The sequence below is a fragment of the Microcebus murinus genome, chromosome 3, assembly GCF_040939455.1.
Source record: "Microcebus murinus isolate Inina chromosome 3, M.murinus_Inina_mat1.0, whole genome shotgun sequence".
Classification (NCBI taxonomy): Eukaryota; Metazoa; Chordata; class Mammalia; order Primates; family Cheirogaleidae; genus Microcebus; species Microcebus murinus.
The window spans coordinates 51261629-51285612 of NC_134106.1; the positions used below are offsets into that span (position 1 = coordinate 51261629).

Here is a 23984-nt window from a genome sequence, read left to right on the forward strand (position 1 = left end):
TGGCCAAGGATAAGCTTTAATTCATCTTTCTGGTTCTCAGTCTATTCAATCATTCATCCAATCAATGATCAGCACTCATTGATCACCAGCTTATTGATGGGCCAGCACTTACTGCTCACCAGGCAGGCACAGGAAATACACAGTAAACAGGGCGGGCTGGGGAGCTCACAGTCCTGCGGCTGCGTCAGGCCCCGGCAAGCTTCAAATAGGCCGAAGGTGTAAGATCACTGTCTTCCAGCCTGCACCACGGTTATCGCACGCCTTCTCTTATCTTCTTCTCTCCTGCCAGGAATAGAGATTCTCTGGTTACTGGTAGGTGGTGCCGGCAATGGGGATGTGTCCATGTTGGTGTGGATATTGAAAGGGTGCGTATACAGAAGAAACCAGAAAAAAGGGAAAACACCAGGCCCGAGGAAAGGCAGGTCACAGGAGCTCCTCTCCAATACGTGGGGTTTTTTGTTTGTTTGTTTGTTTGTTTTGAGAGATAGAGTTTTGTTCTGTCTCACTGGCTGGAGTGCAGTGGCATAATCATAGCTCACTGCACCCTCAAATTCCTGGGCTAAAGCCATCATCCTGCTTCAGCCTCTTGAGTAGCTGGGACTATAGGCGCATGCCACAGTACTTGGCTAATTTCTTTTTTTTAGAGATGGAGTTTTGCTATGTTGCTTAGGCTGCCTTGGCCTTCAACATGACCCAGCTCCTACCCATGCATCCTGCCTCCTCTGTGTACACCCAGCTTCCAGCTTCCACAGGTGTGGCCCAGCTCATCTTTCCATGCCAGCCTCACTCAAGATCACTGCCTAGCTTATGCAGGGTGGCCATTGGGCTCGCCTCCTGTTCCTGACCCAGCCAGTGGTCATTCCTGGTGCTATCTCTGGGCAGGGGCTATAGGTGGAGCAGTTTCCCTCTCTCCTAGGACACATTAGGTATGGCAGAGCTCAAAGCTGACATGCCCAGGGCTCCCTACTACTAGATGATAAAAGTTCCTTGAGGTCAGAGACCTGGACACACTGGGTTTTCCAGTAGCACGTGGCATCAGTTCATGCAAATAGGTCAGTTAGTCAATGTTTACCGAATTAGACTGGGCAAAATTGCCTCAAAGTCACAATTACATACCTAAGCACATCCGTTCACTGGGATCTTTTAAAGCACAAAGACATTTGACATTTGTTGAAAAGGACATTGTTGATCGACAGGCAGAGAAGCCGACCTGTGCTTGGGCTGACGGGGAGACAGGCTGGCAAGGTGTGCATCCTGTGGGGGACAATGGCTCCCTTTTTCCTCAAATGCCTCCCAGCTGCGTGTGGCCAAGCCAGAGCCAGGCTCAATCCTTTGCACTAAGAAATCTCCTACAGCAGCAGGAGAGGAAGCGAGGTGCTGCCTTTGTGCTAGGGTGACCTTCTTATTCCATTTCAGTGACACAAGCTTATTGACATTATATGGAGAACTGATAACCATTGATTCTTCCCAGAGCAAAGCTGGCCTTTCTGATGGTGAGCACAGGGCTTCAGTGCTGTGTGCCACAGAGATGTTCTCTTCCTGGATGGATCTGGGGAACAGAATTCCTTTGGTTGAAAATTAGAGCCATGAGCCATAGTACAAGCTGCTAGCAGAAAGGCCTCTGGGCTTCCCTACACTTTTGGCTTAGCACCTCTGGGGCAGAAAACAACTGTTTCCCTTATAGACAGCCAGCACTTTCTACATGGCACAGTTTTCCAAACCAAATTCTTAAGTCCATAGACTTAGCTGGAGAGCAACTTGAAGGTTCTCCATGAACAGTAGGCGCTGAGTCTTGCAGGAGGGGAAGGTTTTAATTAACTTCATCTGAGAAGTTTCCAAGGCCTTTTCAACTACTTTGGAATGTTGTGTTCCAAGTTGTAGAGGTTATAACTTTCTCCTTCTGGAACCCAAAAGTGACTCTTGGAAGCCAAATGAGAACAGTTTTTGGCCCCCAATACCACAATGCATCAGCCAGGCCTGGATCTTGCAAATAGAGCAGAAACTGTCTCTGGAGTCTTCTCATGACTAGAAAGGCATGTTTGACCTTAGATATGAAGACTTGGCAGGTCTGGAGCAGATTGCCTGTTCGACTGTTGAACCTTTGCTAGGGTCTGGGTCTTTTTCCAATGCCTGGGAATTCAGCTGGCCAGCGCATGTAATGAAAGGCCAACTGTGCAGTGTCCAACACCGGGAGAGGGGAAGTGGTGGCTCTTTACTACCATTCGTCCTGATATCTTGGAACAGAGGGTACCCACTGGGACTAAGGATCTAAATATGTCAAAGAAAAAGGATGTGCTATATCTTTTCAAGAATGGACATCCCATTCTTCCATTCAGGGAAGACTGACTGAGCCCCCATCTGTCAGGCACCATGCTGGGGTTGGAGGATAGAGCAGTGACTCAAACAGTCACATGTTTTCCGGGCCAGGACCATGTTCCATCCTCTTTGTCTTGCTCCTAACAGGTACTCAGGCCATTCGTCACTAAAATGGTTCCTCAAAATCACATGGCTTTACCCACATAAAGCCTCCTCTAACTGGTCTCCCAGCTCACCAACTTCAGGAAATTGCTACGTCTTCCCTATGCAAGTTGCAGCCCTGCACAGAAATTCACCTTTAAAACCAAACCAACAACGTACAAACCAAACCAGAAGGAAACAAGAGGAGAAGGGAGGTAGAATTGGCTTCCCTTTGAGCCCTGCCAACTTTTCATCTGGCACATCCGGATCCTAAGTGGTTGCTCCTCATGCTGGCAAAAACCCTGTGTCTCCTGAACTCTTCCTCCCCAACTGCCTACTCTCTCATTTAAATTAATGAACATTTTCTGATTATAAAGATAATAAATACCATTCGGAAAAGAGAACACAGTGTCTCCACCCCCACTACATTACTTCCCAGGGTGACTTCTGAAGCCATGCTCAGCCCCTCCTGCTCGGGGGTCTCTAGAGGAGGCAGATGCGTGAGCCCCTCACCGCCGACCCTCTACTCCACGGTGGAACCTGTCGCCTGTGGAGAGGGCTTCCGCCCCAGTGTTTGTGACTTCATGCTGATGATCACAGTGGCCCAGATGTTAATTTGAACCAAACTTCACTCATATAAGCTGAAGGAAAGGGACAGGAAATAAGGAAAGGGGCCCAGCGATGAGATTTTATGTTTACGATGGAAATACCCTAGGCTGGGGGCTGAGCTGCCAGTCTGAGTCCCAGCTTTGCCAGTAACCAGCTGTTCCCCTCACGTGAGTCTCCCAGCTTCTCTGAGTGTTTATCATTTGTGAAATAATACAATTGATCTGATTATCTCTGAAGTGCTATAAATTGCCCAGATTTAGAGAGTTTAAGAATAAAATGTTTATTTGGTTAATCTACTTCCTCTCCACCATGTTTCTTCCTCTTTTTACCTCAAAGATCTACCAATTTTCACTGTTTCTCATTACCCAGCCCTGCCACTCTTCCCTTTGGCAAGGAGTGAAATGTTCTTCTTTCCAACTGTTCAAGCCAGTGAGGAAACTATCTCGCCTCTCAGTCTTTTTCCTGCTCTTTGTGCTCTTTCTTGTTGTCTTCCCAGTCTTTTATCCCAAATGAGGCCTCACACAAGCAGGTCTGCCTCTCTGATCTATGGCTTTAATCATAGTCAATCATAGTCATTCATAGTCAACGAATGAACAAGTCTTTACTGGGCACCCACAAGGAACAAAGCACAGCTCAGTGCTATTAAAAAGATAAAACAGGTTTAAGACATGTCCTCAGTCTCTCAGGAGGTAAGACCCTCAGCTGCCTATGTTCTGCCACTGACCTCCATGAGCCAACACTGGGAACCACCTCTCTGTGCCAGAACAAGCTCTTCTTAGGGCTGCCCTGTCTGCACACCCTTGCTTTTCTCCTTCACTTCTTCCTGGCTTCCTTTGGCTGGATTCTCCCCCTGGGTCTATTCACTAAATTTGATTCTCAGAGGCTCTATCCTAGATTCTCTTCTCCTCTCAATGTCTTGGACTATTTCAACTATTCCTATGACTTCAGTTACCATCTATTAATACATGCTAATAACTCCCAAGTATGCATGTGTGTATGTAAATATCTATATCTACCTGTATCTCTATAAATCTACCTTCATTCCTGCTTGCTATGGTTTGTCCCCATCAAAACTCATGCTGAGGCTTGGTCCCCAATGTAATGGTGTTGAGACATGGTGAGACCTTTAAGAGGTGTTTGGGTCATGTGGATCTGCCCTCATGAAGAGATTAGTATAGTCTGTTGGGAGTGTGACAGCAGGTTGAGGCTGTCTCTTGTGTTTGCCCTCCTTATACACACCTGCCTCTGCTTTCATTTCTCTGCCATGTTATGACATGGCATGAGGCTCTCACCAGAAGCCAACCAGATGGGCCACCTGATCTTGGACCTCCCAGCCTCCAGAACCACGAGCTAAATAAACCTCTTTCCTTTATATCATAAGTTACCTGGTCTCAGGTATTTTGTTACAGCAACAGAAAAGGGAATAACACACTGCTCTTTCTTCTGGGTTCCAGAGCTGCATATCCAGTTGCCTCATGGACATCTCCACTTTGACAGGCATCTCAAATTCCCCACAGTTACCACCAAGTTCATCCCCTTCCCCATCACCCTGCTCCTCCTCCTCCCTCCAGTGTTCCCAAACTCAGTAAGTGCCTGCACAGTTGTTCAATCCAGCAACCTATGACTCCTTCTCTCTCCCACAATCTGTCCCCAGTCCCCGTATCCAAACTAATGACCTTATAATATCTTGAACTATGTTTCTCCCCATCCTCATTGCCACTACATTAGTCCAAACTTCTATCATTTCTTATCTGCACTATTAAACTGGTCTCCCCATCCAAACTTGCTTCTCCCCAGTTCACTTTCCTTGGTGTACAGGATTTTTTTTTTTAAGAGTTCAAAGGAGTTTATTTGGGACAGATGAAAAGCAGCCTCTTAAGGTTCTTGTTAGTGGAACAAGATGATGTATTTATAGGGGAGGAAGTTCCAAAATCTATTCCAACACTTCAGGCTCACTGCCTCCCTGTTAAGTGGAAACTTTCTGGTTTAGCTGATTGTTTATGCCACCTTTACCATGATTGGAGAATGGGCGTATCTATCTCCCAGTGCAGGGGATTTTTAATTTAAAAAGAAAACCTGGACATTTACTATACACATATTCCCCAAAGGACTCATCCAGAATATATCAGGAATATCTACAAATCAGTAAGAAAAAGATAGACAACACAATTTAAAATGGACAAAATATTTGAACATGCATTTCACAAAAGAGGGTATCTAAGTAACCAACATGCATGTTAAAGAGTGCTTGCTGTTATTATCAGTGATACACAATGGGGTACCACTATACCTTTACTGAAACCACTAAAATTTTTAAAAACCTATAAATATCAAGTTTTGGTGAGGATTTAGAGCAACTGGAATCCTCATACTGATGGGAGTATAAATTGGTACAATATTGGAAACCTGTTTGCCTGTAACTGCTGAAACCAAACATACATCTACCCACCCTTGGTATATACCCAAGAGTAACGGGTGCTCAGTCCACCAAAAGACATGGCCTAGGTTCCTGATTTTGTTGCTGTTTCAATATACAAGTGGTTGGATGTGAAGTGGCTCCCCATCAGCCACTCATAGTGCCCAGAGGTGGCCACACACACTGCCTGCCTGCCCCCCAATGATATGGGCCCTAGAATTAAACCTCCTGCTCAATGACCACAATTGGGGTCATCTCTTTGCATCAGATTCTAATACAGGCCCACACTCTTTATTTAGGAATTAGCATTTTCCAGATTTTAGAGAAGTAATAAGGTACATATGCATAGTCTATCTAATATCCCCATGTTTTACTACAGATACACTGATGTGTCTGGAGCATACACTGTGCACCATTAACCAAACACATTGACATGTTTGTAGCAAAACATGGGATAGGTAAAATGTGATAAACAGGCTGGGTGTGGTGGCTCACGCCTATAACCCTAGCACTCTGGGAGGCCCAGGTGGGAGTATCGCTTGAGCCCAGGAGTTTAAGGTTGCAGTGAGCTATGATGACACCACTGCATTCTGGCCAGGGTGACAGAGTGAGACCCTGTCTCTTGCACACATACACACACACACACACACACACACACACAAAGTGATAAATAATAACTGTAACCACCTCTCTAATAAGTTCCAGATTTTGCTGCCAAGTTAGTTTTAGTGCCAGCTTATAAAAAGAAAAAGAAAAACTTTCATTTTTCAGAGCTTTATGGACGTTAGAACTGCAGAGATGATTGTGGGCCTGTATGAGGAGGGCTGGCCTTTGTCAGTCCAGATAGGGGAAAAAGACAAAGAAAACAAAACTTTTCTTCATTTCCCCTTTCCCAAAATAATGAACACCCCCTAACCATACATCTGTCTACATAACGAAAGGACTCTCTAGTGGTCCCTTCCAAGAGACTCGACATCTCTACTGCTAGAATGAGGCTATGAGGAGTGATGAGAAACTTGTAAACAATTTTTGTTAAAAAAAAATAATAAAAGTTCTATGACCTCTGGCTGCCCACTATAGTAGCAGTCCGCAGCAGCAGATTCAAGCTCCTCACTGCCGATTTGCTTGGCTGAAATGCTTGAGGTTTCTGTAACACATAATCTCTGCACCTGTTGAATATACACACCTACACTCATGTATGTGGCTTTAATTTGTAGGTATTTAACTAGACACAGCAATACACAAAGTAATTTCTCCCACTCCTTTCCATGATGACTATTTTCATCCCCAGGTATGACACTTCCTGTGAGTTGGCCCTACAGCCAGATTAGTAACAGAGCTGGGGAATTTTCAAGGGGTGGTAGTGGATGGCAGGGCAGCATGGAGAAGCTGGATAAAATGATATTTTCATGTTTTTCAGTGAGACAGAAAAAAAATCATGCAAACTGCTCTAATCCTTCCCTCCCTTTTGTTTTGTAAAGTCTTTATCTGAAGCTCAGTTTGGATTAGACCCTTGTTGACTATGTCTGCTTAAGTCCTAGATAAAGCCTTATTTATTTGACCTATATATCCATAATTGCTCTAACTGCTCGTTTGAATTTTCCTATTGTGTGGACTGTGTTAGGAAGCTTGGCAGGAAGCATACTATGGAAATGTGGAACTGAACAGTTTAATGTGTGGGATTTGGGAAGTTCAGCAGATGCCAGGGCTTAGCAGGCTCCCAGCTTGTTCAAGACTAATCCTGAGGATTTTCATTCTTGTAGGCATCATGCCCCTTAAGTCTGAGGGCTTGAGTCCCACCCAAACCCAGTCCACAAAACCATCTCCCAGCTGTCCTTCTCTTAAAAGACCAGGGAAGTGGCTGACACTTGGAGGCTCTCCTATTCCCTCTGAGGAAGTGGAGAGGTAAGGAGATAATTGGGTTCTAGAAACGGTCCTGGTAAAAGCCATCATATAATGTTTCCTCTGGACAAGAGCATGGACTCCAGGTTGGCTTCTAGGAGACCTGAGGAGCTGCCCATGCAGAATCCAAGTCCCCTGCAGTGGATGACATGTTGTGCCACTCACATCTCCCCTCCAAGCCTGGAACACTCATTCTCCCATCTACTGGGTGGGGTGATGGCAGCGACTGTCATCTGAGTCCCTCTCTGAGGCTTGTCCTCTGCTGAAGAAAGCCACATTGCCTAAGATTATGCTCACACTGACAAAGGGCAGCCCACATCTAATGACCGCTGACACAGGATTAAAAAGGCCTAGTCCTCTCGCCTCAATTTGGAACAACTCTGAGCCATCCCAGCACCAGAGCCCCCTGGAAGATCAGCTAAGGCTTTTACCATGACTGCACTGCAGCTCAATGTCTTTGACCATTCCTGCTTACTTCACCTCCCCTCAGGTGTTGGCGCTGTACTCCCCAATAAATTTCCTGCATGCGAACCTCTTGTCAGAGCTGGGAAAGCCTACCTGCGATGCCCCCTTTATCCCGGCTGGTGAAACCCTGGGTTTGCTTGCCCACATCTTCCTCACCTGAAGACTGAGGAGTAAGCCCTCACTGGTCTAAGCTATTCAGGGTGGTGCCACCTTCACCACCAGTGATTGGCTTAGGAAGCATCATGTGACTGTATCCCAGCCAATAAGCTGGGAAGGGAACTCTCAGAGGGAACTGTAGGAAAAGTTTCATGGGTCACAAAAAGAGACAAGGGAAGAAGGAGTTGGATGTTGGATGAATGAGATGCCTGAAATAGCTGTAGACATGAACAGATGTATGTGGGAAGAAGATGGTACCAAGAGAACAGCAGAGAATTCAAACTGAAGCAGAGCCACAGTGTGCTGGGCTGGAAACTACCTCACCCTGTGATTGTTTTGTCATCTGGGATAAATCCCCTTTGACAGCACAAAGGGATTTGTCACACAAGTATTTAATGATGAAGTTGCATCTACAACTTGCAAGATTTTTTCCAGTTCCAGCTGCCCATTCCGTTTTCCAACCCTTTGCTTTTATAGTTGATTATCAGGATTCTTTCTTCTTGAAAGTTTCTCTGTGAACCAAATTCTCTTTTCCCGTGATTATTAACATGTCTTTGGTTGATCAACAAAACTCTGTTTCCCTTTTCTATAGCATTATGGGCATGCAGCTTCCAGAGCCAATGCCATGCAATGATGGGTATGTGCTGCTGAGGGTGGAGGGATGCTGACCCTGAAAAGCCATGTCCTGGGATGACCTCAGATGGGGAAAGAAGGAAATGGTGATGAAAAGGCTCTCATAATGTAAAGGAACAGGGCTTGAACCTAAATGGTTAGCCCAGACTAGGATATTCATTTTTAGAAAAATGCATCCCCTCCTATCTGTAGATTATTTTGAATGTCAGTTCACAACTGCCTTAAAGCTTGGCACTGGGGAAAATGCCTAACACAATAGTGGGATTGATGGGTGGGGAACCCCCTTCTTGCCCATATTTCCCTCTGCTTCTTTTTTTTTTAAGTAGAAGTATAATTTATAAACAATAAAATGTGCATATGCCAAGCAGTTAATAAAAAAGATTGTTTTTCAGAAAAAACCCACAAATCTGAAGTACACAGTATGAAGAGTATGACAATGGTATGCTCCCATGTGACCACCATTCCAATCAAGAGATAGGACACTGCTCTTATCCCAGAAAATTCCCTTCTGCCTCTTTCCAGTTAATTCTCCCTTTATCCCAGAGACAACTAGTGTTCTGATTTCTCTCACCATAGATTAGTTTCTGCCTGTTCTTGAACTCCATGTGTACTCTTTGTGTATGACTTCTTTCATTCAACATAATATTTTAAGATTCATCCATGCTGTTGTGTGTACCCTGCTTCCCTTCTATGACTATTCATGGGGTCTGTTGCTCTCTGATTTCCCCAGCTGTTGACTGTCAGGTTTGAGGAGGAGGCTCTACCCTCCTGGGAATGGTTTTGCTGTGAGATGAACTTGACAAGTGAGCTTCACAAGTTATTGGATCCTAAAGACCAAACAACTGGCTCCTCCCAGGGATAGCCAATTGATTTTTCCATTCTACACGATGATGACGACAATGATGATGTCAGAACCCTTCGGAATGAGGACAGAATGGCACTCCTTCCTGTGAGAGGCACAGGACAAATGTTAAGCATGTCCTGCATTCTATACCAAGATACCACCCATACTTCATCTTGGGGAGGACTTAGTCCCATGACCACGGCCACGGAGGGAAACAAACACTTATTAAGCACCAAGTGTTTGTAGGTACTTGGTCAAATGATCTCATTTCCTCTTTCTGGGAATTCTTTGAGACAGGTGGTACTATCTTCATGAAGACCACACTTGGCTTCATCCCAGAGTGGGAATTGAACCTGGATTTGGAGACTTCCCTACCACAATTTTTCACCGGCAGCAGCCGAGACCTGTGTCCATCTGAGGCAGTGCGTGCATAACTCTGAGTGATGGTTAGACCTCACAATTATATCCACAACTGTATTGCTGCAAAGCTCAATAGAACCTGGAGTCAGATATACTTCTTTTCTCAAAAAGAGCCCGACCAACTTCATTTTCCAGAAATGTTCTCTTTCTCTTTAGCCAGGCAGCTCTGACCTTTGGTAAAAGTCAGCAGATCTCTGTTATGCCCCTTGGACGTCACTGTTTTGTAACAGTTGTGTTTACAGTTGAGATGGTTTCCAGACCCTGGGAAGCATTACAAAGGATGATGGCAGCAAAAAGGCATTAAGTTCTCTAATAGGCTTATGCCCTGGTAATCATATTAACGGCACTATCTCATGCTTTGATGCTGCAATTATGGGCCTCTCCTCTTGAATATAATTTTTCAGTTTGATGATAATTAAGAGTATGATTTTGCATTTCTCCTTAATGAGAGTTCCATTCCCCAAACAATATGATGATCCTAATAGAGACAGCTGTTCAAGCCCCTTCAAATTGCTGACCTTAGGCACCACCACAAGGTCATATACAAGCTGGACTTTACTACCCTGGGAATTGTGAGTTCTTCCAGCATCAGGATTCTGTGGGATATGGATCAAGCCCCCAGAGAATCATGGCATTTGTTTCTAGTATCTGCATCTGATAATGAGGCTTTATGTTTTTCTGCCGTTGCAAAGTCACAGTAACCTTGGAAGCAAAGGGTCTGCTTTAGGAGCCAGGCGAGTTTTAACCCGTGACCTAAAATTGTCCATCATTAAAGATGTTATCTCTGATATTGGGTGTTGGGCTTCCAGAAAACTACTTTTGGGCCCTTCTTTTCCTCATTTGCCAGTTCCAAGGGATTGGACTAGAATTCTAAGAATTCCTACTCCAAGCTTCCATACTTTTCGTCAATAATTAATATTTTAGCCACTGACAGTTATTGTTTCCATAGTCCCACCTGGGACTGATTAACAGACTAGGAAAACACTGCTGTCCTTCTGTAACAGCCTAAGTTCCTACTATATATGGGGTTTGGGGATTTCTGCTGCTATTGCTATCTGTGTGTGCCTGGCCCTTGGGAACGCTGGGACCTTTTCTAGGCCTGTGGTGAAAGGAGGGAGGCAGAGGGCTTGGGCACCAACTGGGTAACCAGGTGGCAGAGCTTGCCACTGAGGAGGGAGGCCTTCATCCTGAACCATGTCCAAAGGGCTGCAGGAGTAGGTTCCAACAGAACCGAGGAGGCAGAAGCCAGCTCTGGGCTTACAGATGCTTCAGCTCTGGGGTGGCAGCTCTGTGGCGTCTGTACCTGAATGGTGGGTTAGTGGGTGCTCCTGGCTAGTGCGGCAGAGACAGTAAAAAACAAAGGAGGTGGGTGTGGCCCAGGGCTTTGTCTCTATGGGCATGCAGGCATCCTAGGCTGGCCAGGTGCAGTGGGGGGAACCGCAGACCTTGAAGGCTAAGGAGGAGAGGCATCTAGGTCTGCTTGCTCAAAAGTGTGCAGTCTGGCTGGGCAAAAATACAAGGTGAGGGCTGGCACCAAAGGAGTCACAGGACACTTGCTGAAGATCAGCCTCTTCCCTCAGCAGAAAAATGGGTGATGTGGGAAACCCAAACATGAGAAGCCCAGAGCAAAGCACACAGGATTCATTGTGTCGCCTAGACAGCCGGTCCACCACGACCAAGAGGGGGTGGGGCTACAGGAGTGACAACAGGCTGGGAAGCAGGAGTGCCAGGAGAGAAATCTATGACCTAGAAACTTTTTGTAGACCCATACCAGATGGTCAGATCAACAGTCTTCACAGCCACAAAGGAACGGGCATATTGACAAACATCCTCCTCACAAAGTGCTCCTGAGTGAGCAGCCTGGGTGCCTTCCACCCCACCTTTGCCAGGAAGCCTCCCAGACTTCCCCAACCCTGGCTAATTGTTCCCTTTTCTGATCTCAGAGCTCTTATTGTCTACACGTTACAATTTAGCACTTAATAAGACACAGCTGTGCATTCCTCTCTAATTGTTTTGGGTGTGTTTGTCCTGTCTGGGGGCAAGATTACAACTTCCTCTGGAGCAGGGACTCACAATCTTCTTGGGGGGTGGTCCCAGGAGTGATGTGGGTGTATGTGGGGGCATGTAGGGTTCTGAAGAAGGAAAATCACTCACGTTCACACAGGCCTTTAGAGTCTAGAAAGTGCTTGTACTTAGTTAACTCCTCTCCTCTCTCAGACAGCCCTGAGAGTGGAGTGTGTTTTGGCATCCCCATTTTACAGACAATGAAACAGACTTAAGAGGTCAACAACCTGTTTGAGGAAGAGAGAAGGTGAGTAGCAGAGGTTTGGTGACAACAAAGCCCACAGTGGAGAAGGGAGAAGGGGTGTGGGAGGCTTCCACATGCCTTTCCCTGGTGGAAATCTTGGGAAGGAAAGGAGAGTGAGGGGGATGTGGCCCTGGTTGCAGAGCTACTCGGTCAGGCTTCATAAAGAAACAACTGAGGCAAAGCCACTGTGCCACTCGTTTCTGTTTTTATTCTCATTCCTTCACACATCCTCTCTCTACCATCCCACAATGCTCTGCTCTCCCTGGCACCTGACTTATCCCCTCTACTCACCAATCTTCTCCAAATCCTTTCACATGTTCCTCTGGAACTGCAGACTTCAACAAGCAAACTGAATGGAAGGTCAGTCCATCAGTCTGTGCATCTCTGTCTGTCAGTCCAGCCAGCCATCTATTCAGTCATCCATCCTTAACCTCTGCAGAACTGAATCTCACCTTCTTTGCTTCCCTTGCAGCACCAGGAGGTGAGGCTGAGGACTCTCACCCCTGTGCCCCAAGATAGGGTCAGTCCTTTACTGATCCTCTCCATCTCTTGCAAATAGTCTTGTTACTTTGAGGAGACGGCTACCCAGCCATACTCCCTCTCCCCTTCCTGGTGCTCCTCATCTTCTGATCTCCTGGCTTTCCCTCTTCCTCACTCTTGGCTGCATGGCCTTGGCACCATGAGTGCAATTCCTGCCCATATCCTGGATTGTCACCGTCCACACAGATGACCCATCCAATACCCTGACTCTCAGCACTTGATCTCAAGGTCTCCAGTGACCTTCTGCTCTACTCCCCACCCCCATCACATCCTGGCTTTGCTATTGCCCTAAACTTCCCCACCTCCTGAACCCCTTCCTTAAGCACCCAGTTCTCTAACTGATCTCCTCTCCTTCTAGTGTGACTAAGACTTCACCCCTTTGACCTGTGTAGTCCATTTGTCAGGTCACAGTCTGAAATGTCAGTTCTTTGTGCACTCATGGCAGAAGAATGACCAGACATACCAAAGTAGGGCAAGCCCCAAAATCAGGTTTACTGAGGAGAGAAAGATAGGATTATAGAGCAAGATAAGGGATTACAGAGTGAGATACATACACCACAGATGACTACCAGACCCATTGTTGTAGAAAAAGAGACAACACTTGGTTATGGTCTGGATCTTATTTCATTTTATAATCTGAACTTATTTTATAGTCTGAACTCCCTGTGGTTCAGATGTCATCATGGAACCACTCTGATTGGACAGTTGGGAGTTACATGACCTGAGTCTTACTATGCATGTGGATCTCCCGAGAGCCTCTCTGAAAGCCCATTTGTGGGGGTGAATGGCAACCGCACCCACTTTCATCCCTAGGAGACCCAGAATCCCTCGCTATCTACCTAACGCATTAACTTCTGTCCTTTATCTCTGATCATGCATCATATCACCTCATTCTTGCCACAGCTCTCAATTCCTTTGATCCTCTGCCCCAGCAAGTTCCTCACCTGAGCTGGCACCAGAGTAAGCAGTTCAACTGTTGGACGAAACCACACAGGAGGGCCAAAGGGCACCTTAAAAGCTTACAGTCACCAACCTGAAGTAGACTGCCATGCTGCCTTGCTATCTAGCCATTTCCCTGGTCATCACAACCCTCCCAAACTTCTACAATGACTATGTCAAACCTTCCCCACACTCTTCAAAACTCTTATCTCTCCTTGCCCTATCCCTAGACTCCTATATGCCACAGAGAAAGACAAAGTCATTAGGTGGAAAGATTCAGCTCCCTACACCCAATCTGCCTGGCTCACTCTTCCCCCAAGCTGTCCCCTCCTGTTATGATAGGGGAGGTGGCCCCTGCATGAGGTCAGTCTTCCTATCCATGCTCTGGTGCCATCCCCTCCCATGGACGCAGGAACCTTCACCTTCCTCTTCTCTATGGGATCCTCCCATCTGTGTTTAAATACACTCAAGTAATTCTATCCTAGAAAGAATAATGAAAATATACAAACTCAAATAAACCCACTGCTGAGATAACAACATAACATCCCTCTCTAGCTATTTTTCTTTCCAACTCTCATAGTCAAACCTTTCAAGAGCTATCTGCACTCTGTGCCTTCATTTCTTCATTTCTCACTCACTCCCCAATCCATTCCAATCTACCTCCCACCCTCTTCACTCCACCAGTCACTATTGGAGTTCCAATGACACCAACATCACTACCTCCAATGGATGTTATTCAGTCTTCATTTCACTTGAATCTCTCAGCCATTTAATTTTTTTTTTTTTTTTTTTTTTTTTTTTTTTTTTTGTAGATACAGGGTCTTACAATGTTGCCTAGGCTGGCCTTGAACTCCTGGGCTCCAGTGATCTTCCCTTCTTTGGCCTCCTGAGTAGCTCGGAGTACAGGCACATGCCACCGCCACTCCTAGATTCTCTCAGCCATTTGAGCGCTACTGACCACTGCCTCCTTCTTATGGCACATTTGTTCCCTGCACTGTGACCCCAACTCCCCAGGTCCTCGTTGTCTTCCTGCCTCTCTGGTTGTTCTACCTCCTCAGCCCTCAGATGAGGGCTTCTCAAGGCTCAGTACTAAGCCCTCTTGTGGTCTAACTCTGCACTCTCCTAGGAGTCCACCTCCCCCTGTGGTTGCATTACCACCACAACCCCAGCTACTCCAACCCCCCCCCCACCACCACCACCTAGCCTACAGCCAACCACCTGCTCAACATCTCCACTTACAGAGGTCACAGGCAACTCAAACCCACCTGGACCAAATGTGAACCTTGGGAGGGTTTTCTCAACTCTCTTCTCCCAGGGTTCCTCAACTCAGAAAATGGCACCACCCTCCCTCTGGTTAAAAAAGCAGAGCTTGGGGAGTTTTCCTTGATTCCTCCCCATCTAAGCAATTACCAAGTCTTGTTATCAAAACCACAAGGGGTTTTCAGCCTAGATCCAGTTGCTCACTGCACAAAGATCCAATTGCTGAGACAATGAGGACTGCCAAGGAAGAAAGGAATTTTAATGCTAAAGATGCCTGTTGGGAGATGGGGAGAAATAGTCTCAAATCCACCTCCCCACCAACAGAGATCGTGGGCTTTTTAAGGAGGGGCCACATGCATTGGGGCAGGTCTTGGGGGATGGTGATTCTTGGCATCAGGAATCTCAATGCCTTTGTCTTGTAAAAATTCTGCCATTTCTGGGAAACAACTCAAAAAGTTAAAATAGTTAGATAAAGGAGGAGATTATAAAAAAACATATAGAGGTCACTGAAATGTGTTCATAGAGGCAGTGCAGTCTTGTTGGTGCCCAGCAGTCACTCTACTGCTTAGTCTCAACAAACAGCCTCCTATCTGTCCTTCCACTCTACTCCTCCCCACCCCATTCCTTCTTCATATTGCAGTCAGACTGATCTTACACCAAATGCAAATTTCAGTATATGACCCCTGCTTTGAATGTCCTTAGGAGTCACAAAGTCCAAACTCTGTAACATGTTGTACTACACCCTGCCTGCCTCTCCAATTTCCCCCTCAACCACTTCCTCCCTGTGGTCTGAACCAGCCAGGAACTGCTCTTGGACTCACCACATGATCCCACCACTGTGCCCTCCCTTTGGCTCATATCACAAGTGTAATTATATATTAATAACTGATAGTGCATTTAATTGTTAAGCTCCTTTCTCCAGCTGGACCGTGAGCTCCAAGCAAGAAGCATGTTTCTGCCATGTTACCACTCCAGTGCCTATCCCTGTGTCCTGCACTAGTAGGTAGTAGGTGGCTAGCACATATTTGTTGAATAATTGATGATCATGTAACAGGGAATGGCCTGAAAAAGAGTAAAAATGTTTTACAAGCTGTTTCTTTAAAATATCCCTACTCTTTTTGGGAATTCAAACCTGTATCCCTGCCCTAGGCCAGTGGTTCAGCAGGGCAGGGGAGTGCTCTTTGTTTTTTTGTACCACTGGAGATGGCTCAACGGAAATGTCTGGACAGAAGTCACAAGATTGTCTTCACTGGAGATGGGGTAGATCAGAACCATCACTTATAGTTAAACAATACCCTGCTGCTGAAAATCCTCCTTTTAAAAGTTCTGTATTTCTATTTCTGCTTAAAGATAGAAGGTTGGTACTTTAAGACAGGAATCTGCCAACCTCCTCATTTGCTAACAAATTAATAAACCTCCCTTTCCTTCTCCTGAAACCACTCATCCTTGGTCTTCTGATACTGCCTTGGGGACAAGTGCCGAATTCTCCATAACAGTCTACCTACTGATGATGGATCCTGGTCCCAATCTAAGAGCTGGGACTACATAGCCAAGTGGATGTGGAATCTAGCATTGAGTTATTCCCCCAAAGACACAGTGTAACTGTTGCAGATATACTCCTAGCTGCATTGATGAATGGCACCATGGAGAGAACGCCCTTATTTTTAAATTTCAGAGCCTGGTCAGCCTTTGGCAGCTGTGAAGGACATACACTTAATTTCCTTGTTGGTTGCCAGCCGACACTGTAGCAGTTCCTTTACTTAAAACTCTTTGGCTGGCAGTCCCTGAAAGCATGTCTGTGGCTACTGGGAGTGCATTTAAAGGGAAGACACATAGGCTTAGAAACAATATACTAATCTAGTGGCGCAGAAACATTTTGTCAGCTGTGTCCCATCACTACATTAAAGATCAGACCAGCAGCCTAGAGATATTTTTATTTAAACCAAGGAACACGGACTCAAGATTATTTTAACAGAGAATGAAAAATATACGCTTCATTTATCTATTAATTTATACTTTTCTGTAGAGTTCTTAAAGAATTTCTAGCTTCCATTTCTTTAAAAACGTTTTCATTAGCTTTTTAAATTATTAAAGTAAATGTAACTGGAAAAATACAAAATTCAAAGTCAATAAAGTCTAAAATTTATCTTCCCTCTTCCCTCCACCCCAATCCCACACCTGGGTAGCTATCGTAACAGTCGGTGTGCACTCTTTCAGATGTTTTTTTCTATGAATATACAAAAATCTGATGTGTTTCTTGGAGTTTATGTCACAGTCTAAGGATAATCATACGACCAGTATCGCAAGAATGGAAGAACAAACACCACATGTATTCAGTACTAAATTGGAACTACTGGATCAACACTTAACTTACACATACGGAAGTAAACGCCAGGGAAATGAAGTAGGTGGGAGGGGGAGGAGGGGATGGGTAAATTCACACCTAACGGGTACAATGCACACTAACTGCGTGAAGGGTACACTTATAACTTTGACTCAAAGTGTACAAAACCAAATTATGTAACTAAAATGTGTTACCCCCGTAAAATTCTTAAATTAAAAAAAGTCGTATGACCAACATAAAAGCAAAAAGGTATGAAGACTGCAAATCGTAACATTTCCAACTCTATGACTCAGACTTCGCGTGTCTAGAGGACCGCACCCGCGTGTCTAGGTGCACTCAGCAGCACCGTGCTCTTCTTTCACCCTGAGTCTGGTTGGGCTGACTGAGGGCTGAGCACACAGGTGCTTGAAATTCCTACATTCCTTCCCTTTCGGCTAATTCAGCCTCTGAGAGCCGTTGGAAAAAAATGCGAATAGTTGAGGGTGGAGCGTCCTTAATTCCTCAGTCCAATTATCTAGAAGTGAGCGCTTTCAACCTGGGAGCTAAGGACCTGGGGAAGGAGGGGCTTGCCTCCCCGCGGAGCACGTCCGCCTTCCGGCCTGCGCTGGGCCTGTCAAACCAGGGTAGCTTCGCCCCCGCCGCGCCCGGCTTACCTGTGGGCCCCAAAGTTGTGTCGAGTGCGCTCCGGACTCACCTGGGAATGCAGTGCTCTGGCGAGCCCGCGGGAACGCCGGGCTAGGAGGGCGCGCCGCTGGTCCTGGGATGCGGATGGCAGCGAGGCCCACCGCGCGGGCGGAGCCAGCCGCGTCGGGAGGGCAGCCGTCAGAGTCCAGCCGCTTAGGCCGCACCTAGGTATCCGCCTTGCCCCTTGGACCCCGGCGCGGGGTTTGCATTTCCGGCTTCCTGAGAGGGGACTGGGACCTCGAGGAAACCCGTCTGCATGACTCCACGGGAACCAACGACTCCACCCTCCCCTAAATGTCTTGGATGGCTTCATAAACCTGAGGATCCCGTGGCAGTGCCAGGCAGGGCACCACCCTAGGCCTCGCACACCTACGAGGTGGCCGCAGGTACCGGGCGGGCAGGGAGCAAAGGTCAGGTCCCACTTTGGCCCTGATTTTCCCCCTCCTCCCCCTCCGCCGGTGGCACCATTCCTCTCGGGCCCCAGCACTTGAGGGGCGCCCGGCGTCGGTCTAGAGCCACTCGCAACTGGCTCCTGCCAGAAAAAGTCTCCCGAGTCCTCGCCAGGCGACGTACTTACTCCCCTAGCATCGGACGCGCCGCGCGAGGGGCCGAGTGCCGCTGGAGGGATTTGGGTTAGACCCGAGTCAGAATAGTTTGTGGAGTTTGAGCGGCCCTGCTTTCCCGGGGGTCTACTTCTAGAGTTCCCCTTTCCCCAGCTTAACCCTTTGCTTCCCAGGTGTGTGCGTGGGGGCCGACGGCCCCAGGAAGCCGCAGGGAGCGCGGGTCTAGGGGGTCCCGGGAGCCGACCGGCAAAACTTGGGGCGCGGGGCCGCGGGGGGCGGGGCGGTGACGCGAGGGGCGGGGCCGGGCCTGATTGGCGCGCCGGGCGGGGGCGGGGCCGGGGCGGGCGCCCCGAGGCGGCGGCGGCGGCGCGGAGAGCCGGAGCCGGGAGCCGGGCGCAGCGGACACGGCGGCAACAAGTGCGGGAGGCGAGCCGAGCCGGAGCCGTGCCCGCCGCCGACACCGCCGGGCCGCCCATCCCGGGCGCCGCGCATGGGGCGTGAGCGGCGGCGGTCGCCGGGCTGAGCCGCGCGGAGCGGCCGGGACGTGGATGCGGCCGCGATCTCCCGCCCCTGCCCCCGCCCCGCCGAGCTGGAACTGCCCCTGGACAAGGTAGGGCCCGGGCGGGTGGGCGCCCCGCCGCCTCCCTCCCCACTTCTGCTCCCCTGTCTAGCCAGCCTGCCCTCTCCGCCTCCCCGCTCCTCCGCCCACTGGACCCCTCTGTCCCCACACCCGCTTCCTCTCCGGTTCCGGCTCGTACCGGCGCCCCAGTGGAGGAAGCCGTCCCTAGGTGCCAGCCGCATCTAAGCCTCCCCCACCTTCCCCGGTCCCCGCCACCGTCCTTACCCCAGAGGAAAGCCTGTGCCCCACTCCACGCTGACCCCCGGGCCCGGGGACATCTCCGCCTCCCGCTGTACCCCAGCTTCCGGGAGATCCCGCGCAGGGGTGATGCAGGCTTTGGAAAGGGGCATCTGGGGCCAGGCCTCCTCATTGGGGCCCACGGGCACGGTGGGAGGGGGCCGTGAGTGGTTTCTCGCTCGCACCCCCGCACCCCACCCTCGCACTGCGCCGGTCTCCGCTGCCGCATGGGGGAATCAGGTGTTTTGTGAGCCAAAGAGCCGCCAGCAGCCGCTCCCCACCCCCACCGCTTGCCACACTATCTCTGGGTCCCTAAAGACTGGTTTCTGCGAAACTTAGGGAGAACCTTTCGCTTTGACCTCTAAAAAAATATTCCACGCCGCCCGCGTTGAATGATTAACCAGGCTGCTTTCCCGAGTCGTGGGGGTGGCGGCCGGGTGGGGTGCTGCCGGGCCAGGGAGCGCCCAGAGCCGGTCTCTGCAAAACACCTCGTGGGAAGGTGGACGTGGGGGCCCTGCGGGGGCCGCGGGCGCGGTCGGGCAGCTGCCGCGGCAAGGCAGGCGGACCCTTCTGGAGGCAATAAAACCGAGTCACCTTGTTAATTTCCAGGCCAAGATATTTTACGCTCAGCTTGGGGAGCTGCAGAACTCCCTGTCTTCCCATCAAGTGGAGGAGCAGTGAGAGACTCCCCACAAGTGTCACAGCGTGACAGCTCATCTTTAAAAATAATATGTACATTTGTAACTTGGGTTGGTGAGGAGGCTCTATCCTGTCTAAACGTAGGGGTGGGTTGTTTGTCTCTGCTCTCCCAGCCCCATGGCCACCTCGATCACTCCAACTTCATGGACCGGTTGTTTAGAACAGTTAATTAAACCGTGTTCTTCTGCCTTCTTTTGTTGGAGCCTAGCCGTAGATATCAGATTGTGAAGCCAGTGGTGGATATGGGCTTCTACTTGTTACAGCGAATTCTTCCAGTGTAACTATTTGTGCTTCTGGAGTTGAGGAGATGGTTATTAACGAGGTGGCCAACAGGGCCGGCACTGGGACTAGAAAGGCGGGGACGGCCCAACCCAGGCGGGGGCTCCCCTGCCTGTGCGGGCTCCTGGTCGCGCCCAAGCGGATCTGACAGCTGACCCGGAGGGAGGACAGACAGGGCAGGGCGGTCACTTCCCACTGTCCTAGCCGCCGCTTCTGTTTCTTTTGAATAGAGGTTATTAAGCGTGGCGGAATTCGGGAGAGTTTTACACAGAGCCCATGCGCTCTTAAACCAGATTAGATTTTCAGAGAAGTGCAGGAGCCCCGTGGAACTCCGCTTGAGTAATTTGAGTAAACCTTTTCCATCCTGGCCAGCCTTTACAAATGTGTTTATCATTAGACCTATTTGAGGCCACTTTTTCAGTTTTGGATTTTTTTCCCCCCATGAGACAGACAGGGTGTTGCTCTGTTGCCCGAGCTAGAATGCAGTGGCGTCATCATAGCTCCCTGCAACCTCACACTCCTGGGCTCAAGTGATTCTCCTGCCTCAGCCTCCTGAGAGTGGCTGGGACTACAGGAAAGCACCACCACACCAGGCTACTTTTCCCATTTTTTGTAAAGATGGGGTCTCCATCTTTTGCTCAGACTGGCCTTGAACTCCCAGCCTCCCAAAATGCTAGGATTACAGGTGTGAGCCTCAGAGCGTGACCTGGAATATTGCTTTTTCCTTTGGGACTCTCCCTACAACAAGGGCTCAGTGCTCCTCATTTAGTTTTTTGTGCAGATGGCACATGTATGATGAAAGGCCTAATTCTTCACAAAATTTGCCAAGTTCTCAACCTCACCATTCATCAGTCTTGATTTTTGCCACATGCTATTCAGTGGGCAAGGTAACCTTGGGCAAGTTATTTTTTTTATCTTAGCCTAATTTTCTGTATCTGGTTTGGGGGATGGTAGTGTGTGCTTTACAAGATTGTTTATGAGGACAAATATAATGTTTGCCAAACTGCTAGCACTGCACCACAGGAGTTAAGAAGTGGTTAATAAGTGGTGGTCATCGCTGTAATCAACTTAGAAGTTCCTCCTAGCACCAGCTTCCTCTTACCAAAAACAGTAACCACATGGCAACCCTTCAGATTTGTCTGTCTAAGACTGAAGTCAGCCAAGTTGGGCAGATGCAGATAGCAGGTTTTTAAAATCTAAAGAATGAGGTCATTTTTTAAGGAAAATAAACTTAATTTGCTTGTTAAAAAATTATGAATTGGTTTTTTCCTGGGCTTCTGATGGAGGCCAGAATATATAGATAGTTTGCAGTTTTGAAACTTTCCTGTTTTAAACAAAAATCACAATTGAGATTTCTGTGGTTCTAATAAACTTATGCTAAAAATAGGAAAGTGGCACTGATAACAGACACCTGTGTGGGGCTTTTTCAGCTGATAAAGGGATAAGAGAAAAGCTGAATCCTTTGTTGTTCAAAAAAACTTTGAATGTTTTCTAGCAATGATGGGGTTCTTTGAAAACTATAACTTAGGGATGCTTACCCACGGCTGTGAATGTGCCTAAAGCACTCTGTTCTTGACATACTGGGTCAGTGTTCTCATTTTTTCTAATTTGCTTAATGGGTACAATATTTGACTCTATTTAGGTTTTTTGAGAGTTTTATTGGACAGTCTGTTAAAGACTTTAAAAATTAATACATGCCTATGGTTACTTTTATAAACGCTGAGATCTTGCAACTAGAATAATATTTGGTTATGTAACCTATTGCAACACACCGGATGATGGTACATATATTACCAATACTGAAAAATTCTCATAAAGGCCTTTTGGTCTTTTATGTAAATGCCCAGGGGGAACTAAAAGTCATTTCATTCAATTGCCTGATATTTTTGGTGTGTACAGAAGGTTAAAATATGAATTAAAAATAGGCTTGGGAAGTGGTAAATGTTTCTTGGCTCATAATTGAAAGCACCCAGTCAAGAAAGAAGACAGCACATGTACCCAACAGGTGTGATCCAGCTCTTTTTCTCCACCCTCTAAGGTGGGATTACTGTTACTAGGTACTTGCCAAATATGTCTCCAAATTGTGGGATGAATAAATTCCTCTCTCTGGGGAGGCAATTACTGTTGGAATAAGAGATGTGTGTATGCGTGGGGTAAGGCTTTGAGAGAATTGATGTAATGATTTCATCATCACCCACTGGTGATGAGGCTTTGCCAGTCTGAACAAAGCTTTCTCCAGAAGAACTTGTTACCTGATGGAGAATTTGTTATTAGGGCATATGTGGCACAATTTTACTTTACTGCTGGAAAAAAGTTATTTGTACTGAGTTTTCTATTTGTTACAACTTTCAGAGTTGAGATTGTGTGTTCACTGCTTGTTGCTCCTGCTGTGAGTTTTTTCCCCTTTGCCCACAGGCTTTGTCTTCTCGGTCTTCATTTTTGTAACAGAATTAAAACTTCTTTTGAGAGTCAGCATTGTTGATAAAGTCATAATACATATCTTGAAATATTTTCTGTAATTTTAGCTTTAGGTATTTTCATAACTTTAACTGTATTACACATTATTTTCTGTGTGTCTATAAACATCCCCTTCTAGCAGGATTAAGATTCTTTTTTTTTTTTAATTCTCATGTGGCTACAGAGGGGAAATTCTCAGTAGCTAAGAAATTAATACTTTCTACTTTTCATTCTGTGGCATTTTAAAACAGGTTTATTCAGATGTCAGTTGCTTACCAGAATGTTTTAAAAAACTAATAATCCAAGGTAATAAAATCTAGGGTGTGTCTAGGTTCTGTCAGAGTGGCCATGTGGTGGTTTAGTTGTGGTGGTTTAGTGGTTAAGAGCATGAGCTTGGAGTCTATGAGATGAGAATTTAAAAATCTGAGGTATAACAAATAGTAAAATGAGTGAAGTTCTAATATTAAGCGTGAGCTCATGTATGTGAGCTCCCAGATCAAGAAGTAAAACATTTTCAGTACAATAGAAGGTTCTTGTGCCCCTTTAGTCAATATCCACCCCCTAGAAGGACCTGTTAATTCTTACTCACATCTTCATAGATGTGATATGTGGTTTTGCCTGTCCTTGAACTTCATATAAGTGGAATCACAGAATTATACAGTATGTAGTCTTTTCTGAAACGGACTTAAGTTCTATTCTTGCCACTTACTGTGTGACTATAGACAAGTTACTTAGCCTTTCTGAGCCTGTTTTCTCATTTGTGAAAGGGAGGAGATAAAGCCTTATCTCAGATTTTCCGGGAAAATTAATGTAAATAATAAACCTAAAATACCTAGCACTGTGCCTAACATGCAGTTTCATCTTCCCCTTTTATTTTTTTTAAAAGGTGATAACTAAAGCCACTATTCTATGTTTAAATAGGCTATTTCATTATAAAAGTCTTATAGGTCTTTATTATGTTAGAAGACAAATTTTTATTGATTCAACACTTTGTTGATATAGCATTTATCTTAAATAAGGTGTATTATTTGTTGATATTTGATCCCCTATTACTTTTTTTTTTTTATTTCGGCATATTATGGGGGTACAGATTTTAAGGTTTCAATAAATGCCCATTTTCCCCCCTCCCCCCACAAGTCTGAGTCTCCATCAT

General features: G+C 46.9%; 1 protein-coding gene and 1 long non-coding RNA gene across 4 annotated transcripts in view; one reads left to right on the top strand and one right to left on the bottom strand.

The window, feature by feature from the left end:
* LOC142870041 (uncharacterized) lies at positions 1 to 18125 on the bottom strand. The gene is made up of 2 exons (XR_012918568.1): positions 17988 to 18125; positions 1 to 282 (listed from the first exon to the last, which is right to left on the bottom strand). It is a non-coding gene; the product is annotated as an uncharacterized LOC142870041 (long non-coding RNA).
* B3GNT2 (UDP-GlcNAc:betaGal beta-1,3-N-acetylglucosaminyltransferase 2) overlaps positions 18010 to 23984 on the top strand; it is a 27955-nt gene continuing 21980 nt past the window's right edge. Inside the window, exon 1 of one of the 3 annotated variants that reach the window (XM_012764871.3) lies at positions 18010 to 18145. The gene's annotated coding sequence lies outside the window, so the exon portion shown is untranslated. Of the gene's footprint in view, positions 18146 to 18227; positions 18364 to 18885; positions 19151 to 23984 lie in introns of those variants that run through there. The other 2 variants (XM_012764868.3, XM_012764867.3) reach the window with 2 other exon arrangements.